The sequence below is a fragment of the Ornithodoros turicata genome, unplaced genomic scaffold (genome assembly GCF_037126465.1).
Source record: "Ornithodoros turicata isolate Travis unplaced genomic scaffold, ASM3712646v1 ctg00000746.1, whole genome shotgun sequence".
Lineage (NCBI taxonomy): Eukaryota > Metazoa > Arthropoda > Arachnida > Ixodida > Argasidae > Ornithodoros > Ornithodoros turicata.
The window spans coordinates 1,609,635-1,629,437 of record NW_026999400.1 but is presented as its reverse complement, the minus strand read 5'-3'; the positions used below and the strand labels follow the sequence as shown (position 1 = coordinate 1,629,437).

The following is a 19,803-nucleotide window of genomic DNA, read 5'->3' as shown; positions in this document are numbered from 1 at the left end:
TACTGCAGGCTGTCATCAGCACTGATGATTTTTCCCTGGAGTTCTGGCGACCGTTGTGAGCATTACCCCCGGCAAGAATCATGGCCTTCGCAAGAGCGCCCATCTGATATGCTCTGTACTTGGCGACAGGGCTGCTGAAGATTCGGCCGGCGTACTTTTCCCACCCACCACACACGTGGTCGTAGAAGTTGTAGCAAGGATCCACCGATAAATTGATAGAATGGCGCATGTCGCGTTCCAGTGAGAGACACGCAACTCCTCGGCACTTGAGAATGATGATTCGGGCGACGTGTGGAACAAGTACGGCGAGGAGAGTCACTACGGCGGTCAGCGTCGCCACGAAGGCGGCGTAGAAGAAGCAGGAGCGCTGCTTCTGTTTTAAACGAGTCTGGGGGCAAGACATTTGGTCGTCGGCCATGGTTCATTCCAACTGTCCAGTGCATGAGAGACAAGAGGCGCGTGCCTACGTAATGTTCCTCTTCCTCCTCTTCTTCTTCAGACCCATAGAGAATGGCCATTAGCCACAAGGAAGATTGGCCAGGGCTATGAAATTGACTATCTAGACTATGACATGACTATGACAAACTTTACGGGGAATGTGATGATGGAGGTGATGGAGGTGGTGAATGAGAGCTACTTAAGTGTGCGCGCGATAATACTCAATGGATGATGGTGCATTGTGCGCCCACAGGGAGTAAGATGCAAAGCGTTCGAACGGTTGGACATAAACTAAACGAAAACGATCTAAGCGTTTTGCTCTCCTCCGCAGGCAACTCAAGGTCTAACTCAACTGCTCACGCGCGCTGCACCTGTGTAGTGCTATTTTGTGTCCGAAGTAACTTGGAAGTAACACGTTCTTTTTTTAAGTAACTCCGTAACTGCGAGTTACATTTCAGGCTGAAGAACTTCGTTATTAACTTAGTTACATTTTTCACACGGTAACTTAACTTGTAACGAGTTCTTTCTGACGGTTAACTTCTCGATCTATGCATTTCCGTGATTGTGCAGCGTGAATGCTGGAGCGTTTGTTTTAAACGCCGAGCGGCGCGAGAGTTCCTAATCACCATCGCATTCCTCCATTTTTCAAGAAATCGCGGTAGCGGCGCTGGATCATTCCTCTTCTATGCTACAGCATATCCTCCGCTTCCGCATCTCATGATGTTCCGAGTTCGAGCTTTGGCTTTATGTACTCTGCCTCCAATCGCGAAGGGTGGAAGTCGTTCCTTCCTTTTTTCCTGGCGAATAATTTAAAAGCGGTGTGAGTTATTCATTCAAGCGCTAACAGGGAAGCACCTGAACCCGGCTCTGCAGACGAAAGTAGGGCATTGGGAAAACCGACGGAGGCAGATGAGTGCTCGCAAACGTTTCGGCAGTGAGAAGCAGGAACTACAAATGCATAGTTTATGTGACAGCGACTTTGAAGTAATATGTCGATGATGCTGAAAATTAATGTGAATGCAAGGAGTGTTGCCGAAACTATGATAACATACGACGAAATGTATATCTCATTCCTTTCGTTTTCTCCCCGTGTTTCAGTGCCCTTTGAGACATACAGTGTGTACTATTTAAACTTTTTAAATATGAAGTGGCTTTCAACGAGGATTGTCTCCCGTTCTGCTATCTGGCTTTTGCTCGAAATCCCCTAATTAAAGAGTCAATGAACGAATTTTAGGTAGTTAGTCATCTTGTAGTTGCATACTTTCTTCAAGAGTATGTCCGCCTGACCATATAGCTCAACTGCAAAAGCGACACCTATGTTGCTCTCGTGGCTGTTTTTTTTTAATAAAAATATGTTGCGGATAACATTGTATACACACCCTGTATACACTCTCAGGCTATTTCGTCGCCGAAGAAGTGCGAGTAAAACTAAAGTTATATAGTTCCCTTTCGTGTGATGTTAAGAAAAGGCTTCGACGGCATCTGACGTGTAGATGCACTTTACTAATGTAGCGACATTCCCCCAGAAGCGGAAGATCCGAAAGGTTTCATACCTTCCTGCTGTCGCGTGAGCGCGAGCGCTCAACGTCGTGTCTTCGCGTACACTGCTAACCGTGGGGAATATCCTGTTACACAGCCACAAGATATTCCGTAGCAGACGACAGGAAAACACGCTGACGGTGTCGTCTGCTAGGTGTCGTCTGCTAAATGCGCAGTACGCCGCTCCCGATTTTGCCCGATATTCCGCACCGTGTGAATGCTCAACATAACACGGGACGGAACTTCGTCTCTGTGAGCAGTGTTTTCGCCTTTTTCTTCCGCTAGAATATTTCGTGAGGATGTCACTCGTGTGAATACACGGATACGGCCGTCTTCCAATCCCGAGCTGATCGTCGGGTGTCCGCACTCGTTTCTTCTTCTTCTTCTTCCACCACTAGGAACAGTGGCCGCCAGCCACACAGGGCGATTGGCCAGGGTTTGGTGCGGAGTAATCTCTAGAGGCTCATGAGACCCACGGTGACATGTTAGTAGAAGGAAGCCATAGCAGAGGGGAGGTAGGAAGCGGGAGGTACAAGATGTTTCAGAAGCGGCCGCAGATGGTCAGAAAGGCGGCGGCTCTCGACGCTATTTCAAACCGCCACTTTTCGGTGTGGGAGGCTCCAAATGACAGGATGACAGGAGGACAGGAGGACTCGTTTCGGTGCCATTGTAACTCTTCCTTGTTCTCTTCTCTTTCGCCTTTTTCTCCTCTTCCGCTTGCACTGCTGTAACGGACAGAACTACACGGATGTCGCCGTTGGTGGGCCCTAGAAAGCGATGGCTTAAAAAAAGTTAGAGTAATCGCTAAGTCACTTGACCGGCAACCAAGAGGCGCGGGGTTCGAGACCCCTCTGTTGTCAGGCTTTTTCGACGACTGCGTTGTTTCAGTCTTTCAATGTTCGTAAGCGTCGGAGGCTTTGTTTGCCTGCTTGCGTTTGTTGTCTGCACTTGTCTAATTTTGTTTAATTGTGTTTGTGTTTGTTACTTGGTGAGTTTCTACCACCAATAACACTGCGAGGACAGTCCCTTGAAGACCCGCATGCCGGCTCTGTCGCAAACGATCCTATTTCTACGGTCCCAGCGGTGGCAGAAAATTACATATTCACACAGACAGTCCCCAGAGTGAAATTTACGCGTGAAAAGAAAAAAAAAAACGAGCATAAACTTGCATCGCAGATATCCCCCCAAGTATCTGAGGAAACGACGAAGTTCGTTGTCTCGCGGGAGAGCAAAAACTACTGATTCGAGGCGCGCTCCCCCCCCCCCCCCGTCCAAGGCACGCATGCTAACGATACACATCGACAATTCTTACATAAGCTTAAAGTTAAAAGCGCACAAAAGAAATGCGTAGGAAAGGTAAAAAAAAAATGGAAGGATCAACCCTGGTTTAAACGAATGCTTTACTATGGGTCCTCGCGATACAATGTTCCGTTGTGTTAAGGCAAGTGCTTCAGGACGGGAGTTGCCTCACGACGGTGGTTGTCGTCCTAAAGTGTTTTATACCTACTGAAATGGACCTTCATATAAGGACACCTTAAAATTTGCTTTGCTCAAAGCTGTTTATGAACCCTGGATGAAATTACCGAAACGAGCCAACATTGATCCATAGAGAGACCGAAAGTCGCGGTGTGGAAATGAATAAGGGACGCATCTGAGACTGAGCTTTTCCTTCTTCTTTTCTTTTTCCTTTTTTGTTGTTGTAGACCAGAGTTTTGTATATAGCTCGCTTGATTTTGAACCATTCTTTGAGATAAAGGGTTAAGCATTGTTTCAGCAATAATAAATAAAAAAAGGCTTAAAAGACACGTGTTTTCTGCCCTTTTTCAACGACGTTTATCACTCGTCATGATCCTTTTCCTTTTTTTGGCTTGAGCTTATGGCGGGTGAGCATGGGCAAACGCTAGCATAACCACACAGACTATTTGTCGTCTAACAGAAGCGTGGTTGGACGTAAAACTAATCCGAATGAAAATTTATGCTTTTATTAGGCGATTGTTTGCCGTACTCCCATCCCCCATTGCATAGAATCGGTTACGACTGGACAGCTCGGAGACCTGCGTGTTGATACAAATGCTCACAATAGTCTGGCAATATCAGCAGCACTCGGGTAGCGTCTCGCCCCGTGCAAGTTCTTCTTAGGAGAAGTAACCCATTCTTTTTCAGCATTTGTCTTTATAGGTTGCTGCGAAAGCTTCGATAACTAACTGAGTGCCTACTGGCGTAAGATGAATCTTCTTTTATTCAATACAAGGATACCATCTTCAGCGTTGGTAGCTTATCTAGGCCTCAAAATGATTTAATCAGCAGTAGATCAACGCTCTAAAGTATATGGCCGTCCGAAGTGAAATATGCGTTGTTCTGTACCGAGCATCTTATGGATGAATTCGAAATGAACTCGAAATACGTACGCTCGACGAAAATATAAGTATATTTCCGTATATATAAAGTATAAACAAAGTTACTAAGTAAAAACACAAGGTAGAGTGTTCAACGCATAAAAGACAGGAACAAGGAAGAAAAGGGCGTAACACTCAACCTGGCAGATATTATTCATCGTCGTGTCTTTGCGATAAATCAATGTACATGGGCTGTCCTTGTTTGCAACCGAACGCCTCCGGGAATCCCCTAACTTGCGGTACCAATGCATTACACCATGCAGCTTCTACGATACCTGGTCGAGCAGCACCGCACTTCAAAAAGCAGGACACCAGATAGAAGAGGCGCTCTGCAGGAAAGCCACCAAAGACCTCCGCTGATTTCTGTAGTCCACCATGTTCCACTTCGTCGTAAGCAACATTGGTACCGATTACACGGAACACAAAATCCATCAGCTCCATCAACTCCGTGCCAAGAAATGTGTCGCCCAAGAGGCTGCCGATGATCTTCGTGTAATTGAGAAACCTGTCATACACGACGCTAGAAAAAACGGCAATGTCTCTCTCCTCGCGTATGTAAAACTCTTCGTCGGTGAAGTACATAAAATACAGGAGCTGAACCATATTGTAGGCTATGTTGGCGCCCACAGAGGCGAGTTTTGCCTGAAGAGGAACAGTCGTCGTTAAGATTGGTGGACCCAGGAACTGCATGGGAATTCGTATATCCCGGGTGACGAGCAATCGGTAGATCGGAATCCCCGCAATAATAGGCAGATAGGGAAGGTCTCGAACAGGACTACGTAGAGATTCCTTGAAAATGCGAGCGTTTGCTCTCGCAACAGTAAGATACATGTCGAAGAAGTTGCCTCTTAACGGAGGTACGTAATTGTAGATTTCATCCAGTGCTTTCCAGGTGGCCGTCATGTTAAATGCGTCTATGGATACTGCATCCAAGACAGAGGCAAAAGCGTCAGCCGCTGCGACGCTGTCATGACGGAGCACGCGGTCTACGGATTGTCGAATAAAATTGTATATGCCGAATAGTTCAAGCTTGTCAGGAACAGCTGACGCGATGTATTGAGTGATGATCAAAGGCATTACCGCACCGATGGCTTCAAAGCAGCGCTGGGAGGTATATGTATTGACCATCTCTCGTTGTTTCAGGCCTTGCATAAGGTGCTGGGTAAGGTGCGTAGACGTAAAGGGCGACAAGTACCATACTAAATAGATGCCGATGTAGAGCTTGAATTTTGCGCGCATCTCAGGATCCTTAAGGTAGAAATGATTTAACTTATAGAACAGTGTCCGCTGAAGGCACAGGATGTTGTCTTCCGGCCACAGTTGAGAGCTGTCGGGCAAGTGACGGTTCACAGCTAGTCGCAAATCAGTGTCAGTTAGGTCTATGTATTGTGGTTGGTAGATGACGAAATGAACCTGCATTGCGTCGCTCATTACCTCATGGGCTTCTAGAACATCCTTGATCATTCGTCCATATGACCGACCCTTGCCTCCGATTCTTTCTGCACACCGCCGTATGTAAGTCTCAGCGCCACTGTGTTTCTTCAGCTGACTCACATGTTTTATCCATCGCAAGACACTGTAGTCCATCGTCAGGTACAGTAGATTTCGTTTGGAGAACTTAGGATGGCGTCCAACCACCAAAACCCAGAACGCTGGCAGCCCGTATTCCAGCGACGAGCCGACAAAGATGTCTAGGATGTCAAATCTTGTCGCTGGAGTTTTTTCAGGCCAAGTGAGTTTAAGCGAGCGCAGAAAGTCCCTTAAGGAGTCTTCCTGCGCAGCGCGCATACTGCAGGCTGTCATCAGCACTGATGATTTTTCCCTGGAGTTCTGGCGATCGTTGTGAGCATTACCCCCGGCAAGAATCATGGCCTTCGCAAGAGCGGCCATCTGATATGCTCTGTACTTGGCGACAGGGCTGCTGCGGATTTGGCCCATGTACTTTTCCCACCCACCACACACGTGATCGTAGAAGTTGTAGCAAGGATCCACCGATAAATTGATGGAATGGCGCATGTCGCGTTCCAGGGAGACACACGCAACTCCTCGGCACTTGAGAATGCTGATCCGGGTGGCGTGTGGAACAAGTACGGCGAGGAAAGTCACGACGGCGGTCAGCGTCGCCACGAAGGCCGCGTAGAAGAAGTAGGAGCGCTGCTTTCGTTTTAACGGAGACTGGGGGCAAGACATTTGGTCGTCGGCCATGGTTCATTCCAACTGTCCAGTGCATGAGAGACAAGAGGCGCGTGCCAACGTAATGCTCTTCTTTTTCTTCTTAAAGGGAGGGTCCGCAACGGTTGTGCCCAAAATTAAGTGAAAGTTGATTTCAGCAGAGACCACCCCACAGATGCTGACAACAGCCCCCGTTTCGTATAAATGTGCGCGTATAATTTATAAACAGCGAAAACGATAAAGCGAAACCGAAACTATGAGAGCAGGCGGTGGCATCGGAATCGAGGAGCGCCACGCCGTGACGTCAGTCGCGAGATTCGTCTGCCGTGATTCCCATGTGTTGTATTGCATTGAAGACGCCAGGAAGCAAGTTACGCTCAACGTGCAGTCATGGAAACCGACTCCGCATCAGAATAGAACTCCACGGGACTTCAGCCTGATTCAGACGTGCATTCTAATGAGGAGAATGACTTGACCGCCACCATAAACCACAACGACTCGCCGTATTCGACGGACCCTGTACCAGTGCGCGCGTCGCTTGAAACCGAGACCTCGGACCCATACACTGAAGACTGTCGAACTCGGAGTAACTAATGATGAATTTCTAATAGGTTGTCGCACATTCTTATACAGGGTGTCCCAGAAAACGTGTCATTGAATTATAATAAAAAAACTACACCAACTAGAGTCATGCGGTCAATGGCATTTGTTCTTACTGGGTTTTTGCCACCTCCTCATATGAATGTCGTGTAACGTAAGTTTAATTATGTAAATTTTTGCGAGCTTAAGTCGGAAATTTGCCTAGTAAAGGTAACTTTGTAACCCCGCCAATGTGAAGAGCGTGTCTAATTTAGTCAAATTAATGATAATTGACAGGGATATTCAGGAGCTATCCCATCGGAGAAAATAGCCGAACATCATACTCTACGGAGGTCGCACAGAATAGCGCACGATGAATTTTTCAGCGCAATCTTTGTCAGTCCGACGAAAGGAGGTTGGAAACCCAGCCCTCCCCGACATCGCAGCAACAGATAAACAGGGTAAAAAAGTGACCTTTACTTGGCAAATTTCCGAGTTCATTTCGCAAATATTTGCATAATTAAACTTGGAGTAATGACATTCACATTAGGAGGTGGCAAGAACTAATAAGAACAAATGCTGTTGACCGCATTATTCTAGGTGGCGTATTTTTTTTTATTATAATTCAATGACACGTTTTCTGGGACACCCTGTATAAGTGCCACGGGTGCACGCGTAATATGAAACATGTTGCAGGTGCACATGCGGTCGGTGCATCCCGCAGGTGCCCGCAGGTGCCACTCCGAGTTCCCGCATGAGCCGTCTTTTCGTGTCGACCATTCCTGGCTTGGCTCAAAATGATGAGAACATATCGTTCTCGAGCTGGTCTTCCTCCACTTGATTTTGCGCAGCGCCATTTCCCACTCCAAACGACGTTGTTTGGCCGTCGGAAACTCGATATATGCTACGTCTGTTGTTGTATCCGACCTGTTGCCACAACTGATTATACAGCATGTCTTACCGGCCATCGTGGTGGATGTAAGATCAGTGTGCGACGTAACGAACACAATTGCTACGGAAAATTTCCTTCGTCAAAACTGCCAAAACACACAGCAAAGCAAGGCGGACGGCGCGGGATATCTCGCGACTTACATCACGCTCGGTGTTGCTTGCAGAAAAGCGCTCGTGGCTCGCACTACCCTGTCACCGAGCGCGTCATAGAAGAAAATCATTTTTATAAAGTTTGACTCAGTTTTCGAAGGAGATATTTTACAGGCACGGTCGGTGATGGCTAAAGGTGACGAATATTCGAAAATCTCGGAAGGGACCTTATGCGGATTCTCCCTTTAAGGGCAACCTCCATGGAGCGAACTTTTGCAACGAAGTTCTCGCGGCAGACTGCCACGCGCGTTCCGCCGCCAGTTGTTCGCCGCCACCAGCTCCAGGGAGCGAAAAACCAGCGGACGGCGTCGGGAAGTCATCCCGTGATGTCACTGTTGCCAGGGTATAAGGTGAAAGCTTAGTGAAATCAATTGCTCGAAAAAGTGCATTTAATGTCACAAATTTTGGAACTAAATCCAGCATCTGTCTGAAAAGATGCGCCCAGTAACGTACCGAAAAGCATATTCACTACTGCGAAAAGAAATCATGGCAGAGAATGCCTCACGTTCTAACGATGCAGTTGGCGAAACAGCGAGCAGACGACAGCATCCAGTTGCAAGAAGAGGACGACGACGATGATTCACGAGAGCAGACGACCACGTGCAGGCGATCTGGCTTAGATAGATTCGTAGCGGAAGAGCACTTTGATTGGTTCATCTGCAGTTGACGCTCCCGGAATCGCGGACGCTGGGCGGAAATATCTGGCATGGGGCGCGTTAAGCAGGCTCCCGATCGACATAACCCGGGTTTTCAGGGGAACATCCCTTGGTGTCTCTACTTAATGGTGTTTGTGAGCCTATCCGGAAACCGAGCGCTAGAGCCGCTGAGCGCGCGCCGCCTATCGAGCTTTCTTTAGTCGTCTGCTTTTAGGTAAACATAGCAGTAGACCATAGCAGTCATCTATAATCGTATAACTATTTACCGCCGACATCCGATGATTCCGGAAACACAAAGAGCATCGGCGGTTGCAACGTGTTCCAACGGTTGCGCCATTTCGAAAGGCAGTACACCGGAACATGCGTCACGCTCCGGAACTGGCCTCGCTCTTCCCCAGCGTTCCCAGGCTCCCCGGCTCCGAAGAAGGGGTGCGCAGGGTGCACCCGGGAACGTGCACCGGAAGTCACTTCGGAGGTGTTAAACGTCAATAACCTCGCCAGAAAGAGACATTTTCGCGAGGGAGTCAGCAGTTTCGGATGCAGTTTCGATTACATGCAAACCCACGGTGGCCAGGAACTCACGTAGTTATGATATCGCGTACGTGCGAGGAAGCAGAAGGAACAAGGAACAAAGGGAACAAGAGGAAGCAGTGGGGAAAGCAAGACCTGGGGGGGGGGGATCGCCAAAGTGCAAACAACTGAACGTGAGTCTGAAAGCAAGAGCACCCTCTCACAGGAGGGCGGGACCGTTCTGAGGGCTAAAAGTCTCGCAAGGACCTCGCTATGAAATGGAAGGGTGAAATCTGGGGGCCGCACCGGGAACCGGAAATCGAGCTCAGGAAAAAAGAAGCCGACCACAGATCACTTTTCTAAGACAGAGGCATCAGTTGCGACCACTAGATGCTGCGGAAACTGATGGAAATAGTCTGTTAGCACTGTCTGCAGGGCACGCAAGGGAACATGACGGACACTCACGGGGAAGATGTCAATGACACTCACAGAAGGATGGTTCGGAGGGGCATCAAGTGGGAGGATATCCAAGACCTTTAATGGCAGGGGCAGTCACTGGACGAAGACCAATTGCGGAGTATTTTGCGGTGCCACTGCCGAGTTAGCCACAGCCGAGCATCCGTGAGAGAGGAGAGGCATTATTTTGCTGCGCAAGGGGATTCTGACGCTGTCACAAGTAGGTTCTCATAGCAAGCAGCCAGAAGCTAGCCTTAAGAGAAGGCGTACGGGCCTCAAGGAGAAGCGCATCATTAGCTGAATATCTAGGAAGGCCCAAGCAAATGGGGATGCCCCGCCGGTCCAAAATACACGGCTAGGTTTGCCGCCATAGGGGAGGGAGAAAAAGAAAAGGACAGCCCCAAATTAAAAAACGGGCCGTACGTAATATCGGTACACGTATAACAGGGTGCCCCTACGCATGACGACACGTGTGCTAGAGCACCGATGGAGGACGCCGAGTGCCTTCGTTGCCTATAAACACAAGTGATCTATGTGACAACGCCAGCTCAACGACCCATCGTACCACGTCCCCAAGTACTTAAGCTGACTAGCTTGACGGACCTACTGCACGGGAACTTGTATGCCGATGGTGACCGGAGTGTTGAGCGGAAACACAAGCATAGCCAACTTGTCTACATTCAGGGAAAGGTACACAGAGCTCATCCAGACTGTCAGGGTGTCCAGATAATCTTGTGGCTTAGCGTAAAACTTAGCGAACGAATGCGTCGAAGGAAAGAAAGCAATGCCGTATGAGTACATAAAGGTCATAATCTCTAGACCAGAAAGGAGGGAGCTCGTTACAACGTTGAATAATATCCGAGCGGGCACAGATCCTTAGGGGACACCCCTACTCTGGGGGTATGATGAAGAAAGGGACCAGCAGGGCAGAAGAGCGAACGAACAGAGAGTAACGCCGTGACGCATGCGGTCAATTAAGAAGGAGTGTTAGCATTCACCAATTTCCGTAGGAGCACAGAATGCCCCACGCTGTCACAAGCCTTAGCAACGTCTTGAGCCACAAACCCAGAGAGAAGACCCCTCTCGGCGAGACGGATCTGGCTCTCAAGGCCAACCAAATAGAGCAGTGCGAGCGAAAACCAATTTGGGTAACGTTATGAACACCTGAGATTTCTCCGAAAGCTGATAACCTACGGAACGCTTTTACGCTCTACAGTCTTGCAAAGTACTTAGGTAATTGTTATTGGCCTGATATTGTCGAGGGAGAGGCCCCTGGAGGGCACCTTCTGAACCGCGGCAATTCGAGACCGCTTCCATTCCTGGGGGATAATGCATGCCCCAGGGACATATGCACAATAGTCGGCAATGCAGATCGATGGTCCGTCCAGAGGAGCTTCACCATCGTTGCAGTAACTTCGTCGGGACCGGGAGTACAGTTAGGTTGAGTCCGCACCGCATGCTCCGTGGAGGAGGCAGCGTAAAACCCAGAGGAAGGAGCTGGAAGAGCAGGTAGCACGACGGCTACCGCATGCAAGAAACGCAGGGCAAGCCCTCTCGCGCCTCCTTCAAGGCGCAAGCTAGAGTCCCCGTCGGACAGGATGGTTAGAGCGGGGGGTGCCGCGGAAAATGATCTACAGATAAAAGCAATGTGTCTTATGCCCTAGTCAGACGGCAAGCCTACGTCCGTTAGCGGAACGGTCGTCACTTCACCTGCTATCCAACCATCGTTTCGTATGACCTCGTTCTCTGCCCTGATTTGTTGACAATGGGAGGCGTACACCTTTTTTTGCGGCAATTATGCCGTTCATAATTGACACAAAAAAGCGTACGCTTCCTGTTTTCAACAAATCAGGGCTGAGAACGATGTCATTCGAAATGATGGTTGGATAGCGGGTGAAGCGACGACCGTTCCGCTAACGGACTTAGGTTTGCCGTCTGGTTAGGGTATTAGTAGCGCTCTCCTGCAGTGATAGGAGCTGACAGAAACGAATTGCGACCAGTATATAAAAGGCACGGCGGCTGCGATTGTGTGCTTGTAAAGCGCTTTGAGATGCTGGAGGTGTTTCCAGTTCGTGTAGCATGTGTTTGCAACCAGTTGTTTCCAGGCGGCCTTGCGTCTGCCTGTTACGCCCGCTTGTAGGCTCTTGTGCAGTCACCGGTCCACCAAGGAGAGCAGCTCGAGAAAGTGCAATTCTCCATTCTAAAAGAGGACCGCTGCAGAGATTGGGAGATAGAGAAACGAGACGAGATTGCCCGGTTGAGAGGAAGGAGGCCATCGCTTCCAGCCAACAATGAAGCGAGCTTCTTCTCTTGCAGGAAGCGGTTACAGTGGGAGCGCGTAGACACAGTGCATAGGACAGGAGCCCGAAATAAATGGGCAGGGGATTGCTGTTGGTGGACCAGTCAATGGACTTCCACGAGGAAAGCTTGATTCGCGAAGAGCGCAGGGTCAGGTTAATCGCAGAGCGCACAGTCCCTCGGAGAAACATGGATGATCCATCATTTGCCACAAAAAAGTTCCGCTGCCAAATCCAATCTTCAAGGTTGCGACCTCGCGCGTCAGTCTTGTGACCACACTGGACATGGTGGGCATGTAGGCCGACCACCAAAGGAAAACAACACATTGGAATCTAAACATGACAAGGTTGTCTACGGTTCGTTGTTGGAAGTACGAGTCTCTAGAAAATGAGAGGCAAAAATATGAAAAACAAAGAGAAAAAGGCTTCATCTCTCACTTCTGGCATCATCAACGGTATGAAAATCCAACACTGAAGTTTTCAACTTATTTAATTACACAAGCTTTCATGTAGCAGTCTCCATTTCTTCAGGTGCATGTTTCTGAAGTTCTTTCTTTCAGGTTCTTTCTCACACCTGAAGAAATGTAGACTGCTAAATGAAAGGATTTTTTTTTTACCGTTGGTGCCTTCCATGGACGTCGACGAGAGCTTTGATCGTGCTTTCTGGCATCATAGTGAAAATCGTAACACGTAGAGTGCGTTTTAAATTAGTGTGGAAATTAGCCAATGCGTGTTCGGAGAGAAGCAGTGTTTCAGCCTTACTAAATACACGTGTGCTATGTGCAGAAAACGTAGAGGACATCTGTACACTATCCACAGCGTACAAGCATAAATATTGCTAAGTGGTCATACATACACATGAAGATATATGTATATGTGCAACGTTGTAGAGACCTAGGAATTAAGCCTTGGTTAGAATTGCAACACTGCCTTTCGGCGAGAACGATATCAATGCACGTTGAAGCGCATGAAGAGGTAGCGAGCCTGAAGCGTTGTCAGAAGCCAGGACGAGCCAGCATGAGTAACATGTTTTAAAGGGGAAGTCGCATCCGGAAACCCATCTATGAAACCGGTACCACTGTGTTCGGCATCGGCCAACAGTCTACCTGGCTATTTTTTCGTTCCAAAAGTGCTTAGATATTAACAAAACGAAGTGTAAAAATCAGCCTTGCCTCCGCGGCTGCAGAAGCTCCAGCGACGTGACGTCACTCCGTAACCGGAGGAGTGAGAGGGCGCGCGCTTCAGAGGAAAGGCACCGTCCAGACGCCCCGTAACTCTGTGAGACGCGCGGTATTCCTTTTCTCAAAGGCGTGCCATCATTGGTCGGTTACAGAATGACGTTTTCTCGTTTTTCCAGAGAGGCAATTTCGGCATACTCTCAACGTCAGGCGTCTGCTCTTATCATATATTCATCAAATAACAGTGAAACTACACCAGTATTTCGCGTGGGAATTTCGATACTGTGGCCAGTGTTCCGCAACGAATTAAGTGACACTATAGTTTCGAAATGAACTCAAACGGATGCGACCGTCGAAAGGACAGCCCTAAGTATGTGACAGTCGTGGGCGCCCCCCCCTGCCCCCCCCCCCCCCCTGGAGCTCCAAGGTCGACCTCGTGAAAAAGTGCGCTCTTTAGGCATAGGTCCTCATGATTATTCTCAGATGTCATAATAGGAACCCCTAAATATTTGTGCAGTACGCAACGTCCGCCTCCAGAAAAAGAGGTGGTAGGGGAGGTGGAAGGGTTGCACGCTTTCCGCCCCTGGAATCACTTTGCACCCCGTTGGAAGAAATCCTGGGAACGCCCATGGTGAGAGTTACATGACCCCCCATCGCGGCTTGGTGTCCTTTATTCACATTGCGTACTCCAGGGAGGGTGCTCCTGTAAGGTGGCAATCCACTTAAAAGGGGCCCTGCTTAATCGTTGCGGAGTCCGTCTGTTCACCTTGGACGCTCTTGAGATGCTGTCGAATTGTTGCCCCCAGAAAGACTGGGCTGGCGGGAATTCCAAATGGAACTCCTGTCTTGCCATGCGCTACCCCTCCACAGATGGCAGCACTTGGTGGCTGCTGGTGCTTTCGGGAACTACAGAAATCGCAGCACGTCATGATCAGCCTCTTTAATGGCAAATTGCAGGAAAGCCTTTTGTATGCCCATAGTCATTGCGATTTGGTTCATCCGGCAGCAATACAGGCAACAAAATACAAGTTGATCTGGAGACCTTTATCTATATTTTCATTTTGAGATCTTGCATTAGCAACGTGCGGCGATGCGTCATCCACCACTCGGAATCGTGTCGAAGTCCAAACACTTCTTATGACCGCTCGATGTGGCATGATGCTCGACCTCTTATAGCCACGCTGGTATCTCGAAACGTTTCAGCGTGTCCTTCTCTGATAGCGTCGTCGAACTCCGCGAGGCTGCCTTCACGTTTCAAGCGGCTCACTAAACTTTGCAATCTTTCAGAAGCGCCCTTATCTGCCATAGTCACCGGATTTGCTTCCAAGTTAGCGTCCGAGCTAGGTAGCGTAGGGAGATTTCGTTCTCGTGGTTAGATACTCAGTGTACACACCATGATGTTTGTCGCGTTAGAAACGGTAAATAACACAACTAACACATCAAATATACTACACATGTATCATACAAATGACAATTTTGAAAAATTACAAAACATCAACTGATGCAAGACCATTACAACTGGCCCAATGTCTCGAAAAATACTTCAACATTTGGAGCCTGAGGAAAGATGACTTGCGGTAAATTGTTGTTATATTGTGTTCACACATACAAACGAATTTTTAAAGGAGTTAGTGTATGCCATGTAAGGGAGTATGCTGTTAATGTGGTTTGTTCGACAGTTCTACGGCCTACAGGCTTTATCTAATCAATGCCTAGGAGCCTTTACAGAACCGTAATAAATTTGATACGGGAGTTTTAGTCAAAATTTTTTACGGCGTTCTGTCAAGAGTGGCAAGTTTGCATTACGTCGCAGGGCAGAGACAGATTCTGCTCTTCAGTACTTTGAGTAGATGAGGTGAACCACTAAATTTTGCGTGGTCCTTTCGAGCTTATTTGCGAGTATTCTTGTGTGAGCTTCCATTTATACCCAGAGCAACTTTTGTACTCTAGTACTGTGCTCTGGTGGACAAATCTGGAGGGTCCCTACAAATTGGCCCTCATAGTCTCCCACGGTAGGGTACACGGCTTTCTGGTCGTCGTCCGGATTGCGGAGGTGGGAGGAGGTCGATTTTAGCGTTGAATTGCTTGAGTGCATTGTTACCCGAGATCACGTGGGTCATTGAGGGCGAGCACGGTGACGTAGGCACACACCTCTTTGATTACCGCACTGTTCTTCGTCCGTCGAACCGATCGGTTTAGTCCGTGATCGATCCATGGCTTCTAAGTCCACGAGCGTAATCCCTGGTTCCGGCACTATAGAAGAGGACGTGGTCTTTCGATACCTCCCTCGTTACGTTCTAGGTGGCACAGTGAAGCTTCCTATATTGGCTCGACAGAAAGGAGTGACAGAAAGATTGCATCTTATTTGTCAACTAAAGACACAGGTAATTCACAGGAGTTTCAGAAACGTATTTATGAGTTCGATGACCCAAAAGTCCGTAGGGGTGGGACAGCTTCTGGTGACAGCACATTGTCTGGTGAACTGTTCAAGAGCGTTCTGTTCTTTTCTACCGTTACGTCTATTATTGATCTGTTATCGTACTTCGAGTCTTTCATCAGCTTTACAACACACAAAGCAATCTCCATTTGGTTCACCTATTTGAATCTGCGGCATCAAAATAGTTGCAAGTGCTTATGTTATATAAGCCACAAGTAAGAGTATGCGGAATGCAAGAAGGCACAATTTTTCTTCTTCTCCTTATTGCTCTCTGTACGCCACTAACAGAATGTAACTTCAACTCCTCTGTTCGTAAGAGCGTAAAATTTACTCCGTATTCATGCATTAATTCATGTATTCAGTATTCATGTATTAAGAGTACAGGTTCGTAAAAGTTCCACTGACAGCACTCATTGATAAAACCGCGATATCCTTACAATGTAATGCGAAACATAAGCCTCATACACACAAGGCGAAAGCCATCAGCGATATCCAGGCTGCGCAGGTGCGTAAGGCTTCCATTATAACAATTTTTTTAAATGCAATTCATTCATCTGAGTACATTAGAAGCTGGAACACCGTACTCCAGATGGACGCAAATACAACTTCCAGACTTCCGCCACACTTAAAGCTCAGCTCCGCCGATTTTCGACTGCGACAGAATGGAGCCATGCTTGGGCTGTGCGTTCGTTTCCACACAGGGAGCATACATGTGAAAAATGTTCACCCATTTGTTTGTAGTTTTTAAGAAAACAATTTTTTAAATTTCCATGGCACGGCGGTCCTGTGGTCGGCAAACCCTGACCAATCCCGGCTTCGTCCTGGCTTAGCCGCGCTCGTGGCTTGGCTAACGCCAAATCGTCGATGCGATGGCGGAGATCTATGGGCGAAGGTGAATGTTTTGGGTGTGTTCCGTGATAATTGCTGTCGTTAATAGCCTCAAAGATAGTTTTGCCGGTCTTCTTTAACAAGCCTTACAGGATGGCCTCGTTGTGCAACGACGGCCGTCGTGAGCGGACATTCTGTGCCTGCACTGTGCTTCATGCTACCAACAAGACCTAACACCTAACGTGTGACGTACTCGTACGCATTCTCAATAGCTTTGGCAGCGCACTATGCGCGGACTTGCTGCGCGTGCAGAAAGCACCACCAAAGCTATTGAGAACGAGAACGAGTACGTGCTCGAAGACGAAGTATTTCTTATAAGAAACGTGATAAAACGGTGCGGTGGTCCCCGATAGCTCGTGACAGCTATTTCAGCACGATACAGCGGCCATGACGGAGTGTAAACACAAACTGGTTGCCAGGAAGAGCTGGCTAGGTGTGGCTATCCAATCCGCACAGTTCCAAGTATGACGTCACAAGTGGAACCGCCGCCCGGTAGTTTTTCTCAAATTTCTCACGAAGGAGTATGGAAATTTGGAAAGCAATGCGCGTTTATGAATGAAGTTGGGACCACGGTTCTGAATATCACAATGTCTTCATACTTTCGGAACAGCAGCGGAGCTGCACTTTAAGCATGCATGAAAAATAAATGCAAATTTCATGTTGATCCCTCTTTCTACATTATCCAAAAGATTCCTGAGCAGTCAACATCGTGTCAGTATATAAGGCAATCTATCAGAGACCTTTTGCAAACACAGCACTCAATATTCATTTCTAAAAAAATCGTACGCATTGATCAAGTAACGTGGTATTAGCATATCACAAAAGGCCCGTACGAATTACCACTAAACCATAGAAAGAAAAGGAAGAAAGTCTAATCATATTCATCCTTCCCAGGATTCGCCGTCACTTTGCGGTCGTATTTACAGCCGAAAGCCGCTGGAAAGCCATTGACCTGTGGCACCAACATATTGCACAATGCATTTTCCATAATACCTGCTTCAGCTGGGCCGCTGGGCCCAGGAAAAAGAGTCGCTTCACATCAAAGCCACCGTCGAGTTCAAGAGGTTGTGAGGTATTGCTGCCACGTAAGCAGATGTATGTTTCAGTGGCGTTAGATTTCTTCAGCTAATACGTATGTTTTAACCAGTGAAGGATGCTGTAGTCCATTGTCATGTACAATATATTCTGCTTTGGAAACTTGGGATGGTGACCAACCGTGAACACCCAGAAGAGTGGCACTCCGTAGTCCAAAGATGAGCCCACAAAGATATCCAGGATATCGAGTCTTGTCGCTGGCGTCTTTTCGGGCCAAGAAAGTTTAAGCGAGCGCAGAAAGTCCTTTAAGGAGTCTTCTTGAGTAGCGTGCATAGTGCAGGCGCTTAACAACGCCGATGCTTTTTCCTTGGAGTTCTGGCGATCTTCATGAGCGTTACCTCCGGTAAGAACAACCTCCTTCAAAACAGCGTGAAGATGATATGCTTCGTACTTTTCCTTTGGGGTGCCGAAGCGTCGACCTGCATACTTTTCCCACCTTCCACACATGTGATCGTAGAAGTTGTGGCAAGGATCCGCTGCTAGGTTGATGGAATGGTTCATGTCGCGTTCCAGGGAGAGACACTCAACTCCTTGGCATCTGAGAATGCTGTTCGAGATGGCGAGTGGGACAAGTACGGCGAAGAGAGTTGCTTCGGCGGTGAACATTGCCTCAAATATTGTGTGGAAAAAGCAATAGTGGCTTTTCCGATATTTCAACGGTGACCGGAAGGAAGATGCGTCGCCTTCGGCCATGGTTCATTCCAACTGTGACGGTAGAGCGGATAACGCACAACGTCATGCACACGAGGCTCGTGCACGCTTGCGTGCCTTCTTCTTCCAAGGAGATGATGGCCGTGAGCCACTAAGGGAGATTGGCCAGGAGAAAATGGACAAACGAAGTTTGTCTATGTCTGTGCAGTAATGGTGAGGACTAAGGCCAGGTTAGACCCAAGTAACTTATGACATATATATGATGTACGATGACTAATACGTGAACAAATGGGTATGCACGTATGTAGGAATATGCGTATGACGATTATACATGGCCAAAAGTATGTCTGTATGAATTTGTGAGTGCGTGAAAGTGTATGAGAGTAGGAAGGAAGTGCCTAGAAGCGGTTGGAGAGCACGATGTACGATACAAGACCCGCTACCACAGCCCTAATGACAGAGTGCAGTGTGTGATGCTCCTAGAGGCAGCACTGGCGCCAATGAGAGTGGGGCTACTAACAAGCGCAATGGGGTCCAGATGTACCTGTGGCGTAATTGGCCAAACTGAGAACAGGTTAGCAAAAAGTGTTATGTTGTTTCATCCTGGCCACAATGGGAGCAAGCAGGGGACAAAGACCGTCCAGCATGGTGAAGGTAACAATTGCCTACCGTGCCTACGTAAAGTTCTTTTTCTTCCCCAAAGTAGCAGATAACCAACGCTACAACAAAGTCACCCATATATAAAGATATCTCCTCTTCTTTCTTCGCCATATGGCGGCAAAGCCGCATGGCTGCGGCGTCTGCTAGTATGACACCCGTCCGAAAGCGTTTTACGATGACCGATTATCTTTATTTTCTCCGTGAGGTTCTAGCAGTGAATCCTCTGGAGTCTCGACGAATAAGACTTACATGGCGGTAGCAATAAACATTGTTTAAGGCCTGCACGAAGGAAAGAGCGACTTAACCGCAAATGTCTGATCTCTCGGTAGCCAAGTTTTGAAGACTACACTTTAAGTGCACAGGTTTGTGGAGCAACACCGGTTTACGGTCAGGAAAAAAGTTTTTTGAAAACAGTTCATTGAAAACCCTTTCAATAATGAAAATGTGGACAGATGTGGAGCTTCTTCTTCTTGTGAATGGCTGTCTTGTTCTCCTCCCTCTGCGTCCTGCAGCGAGCACGTCTCCCGTCCTCCGGTTTACTCCGGTTTGCTGAAAGTGTTCGTGCTGGTGTTCTCTCCGGATACGATCGGTTCGAATTCCCCGTCTCTCTTAACGATCGGGAGCTGCGAGATGCAGTTTGCTAAAAGTCTTTATTATACGATCAGGTTGAGGTACGCCAAGTCCCTTCAGGCTTTCTTGATCTCGAGGGCGTTTGCATACCTCATTGGCGATTGGCCAGGGTAATGTTAA

General features: G+C 48.0%; 1 protein-coding gene across 2 annotated transcripts in view; it reads left to right on the top strand.

The window, feature by feature from the left end:
- Positions 1-19,803, top strand: part of LOC135374808 (uncharacterized) — a 390,710-nt gene that overhangs the window by 31,633 nt on the left and 339,274 nt on the right. The gene's annotated exons all lie outside the window — the stretch shown is intronic.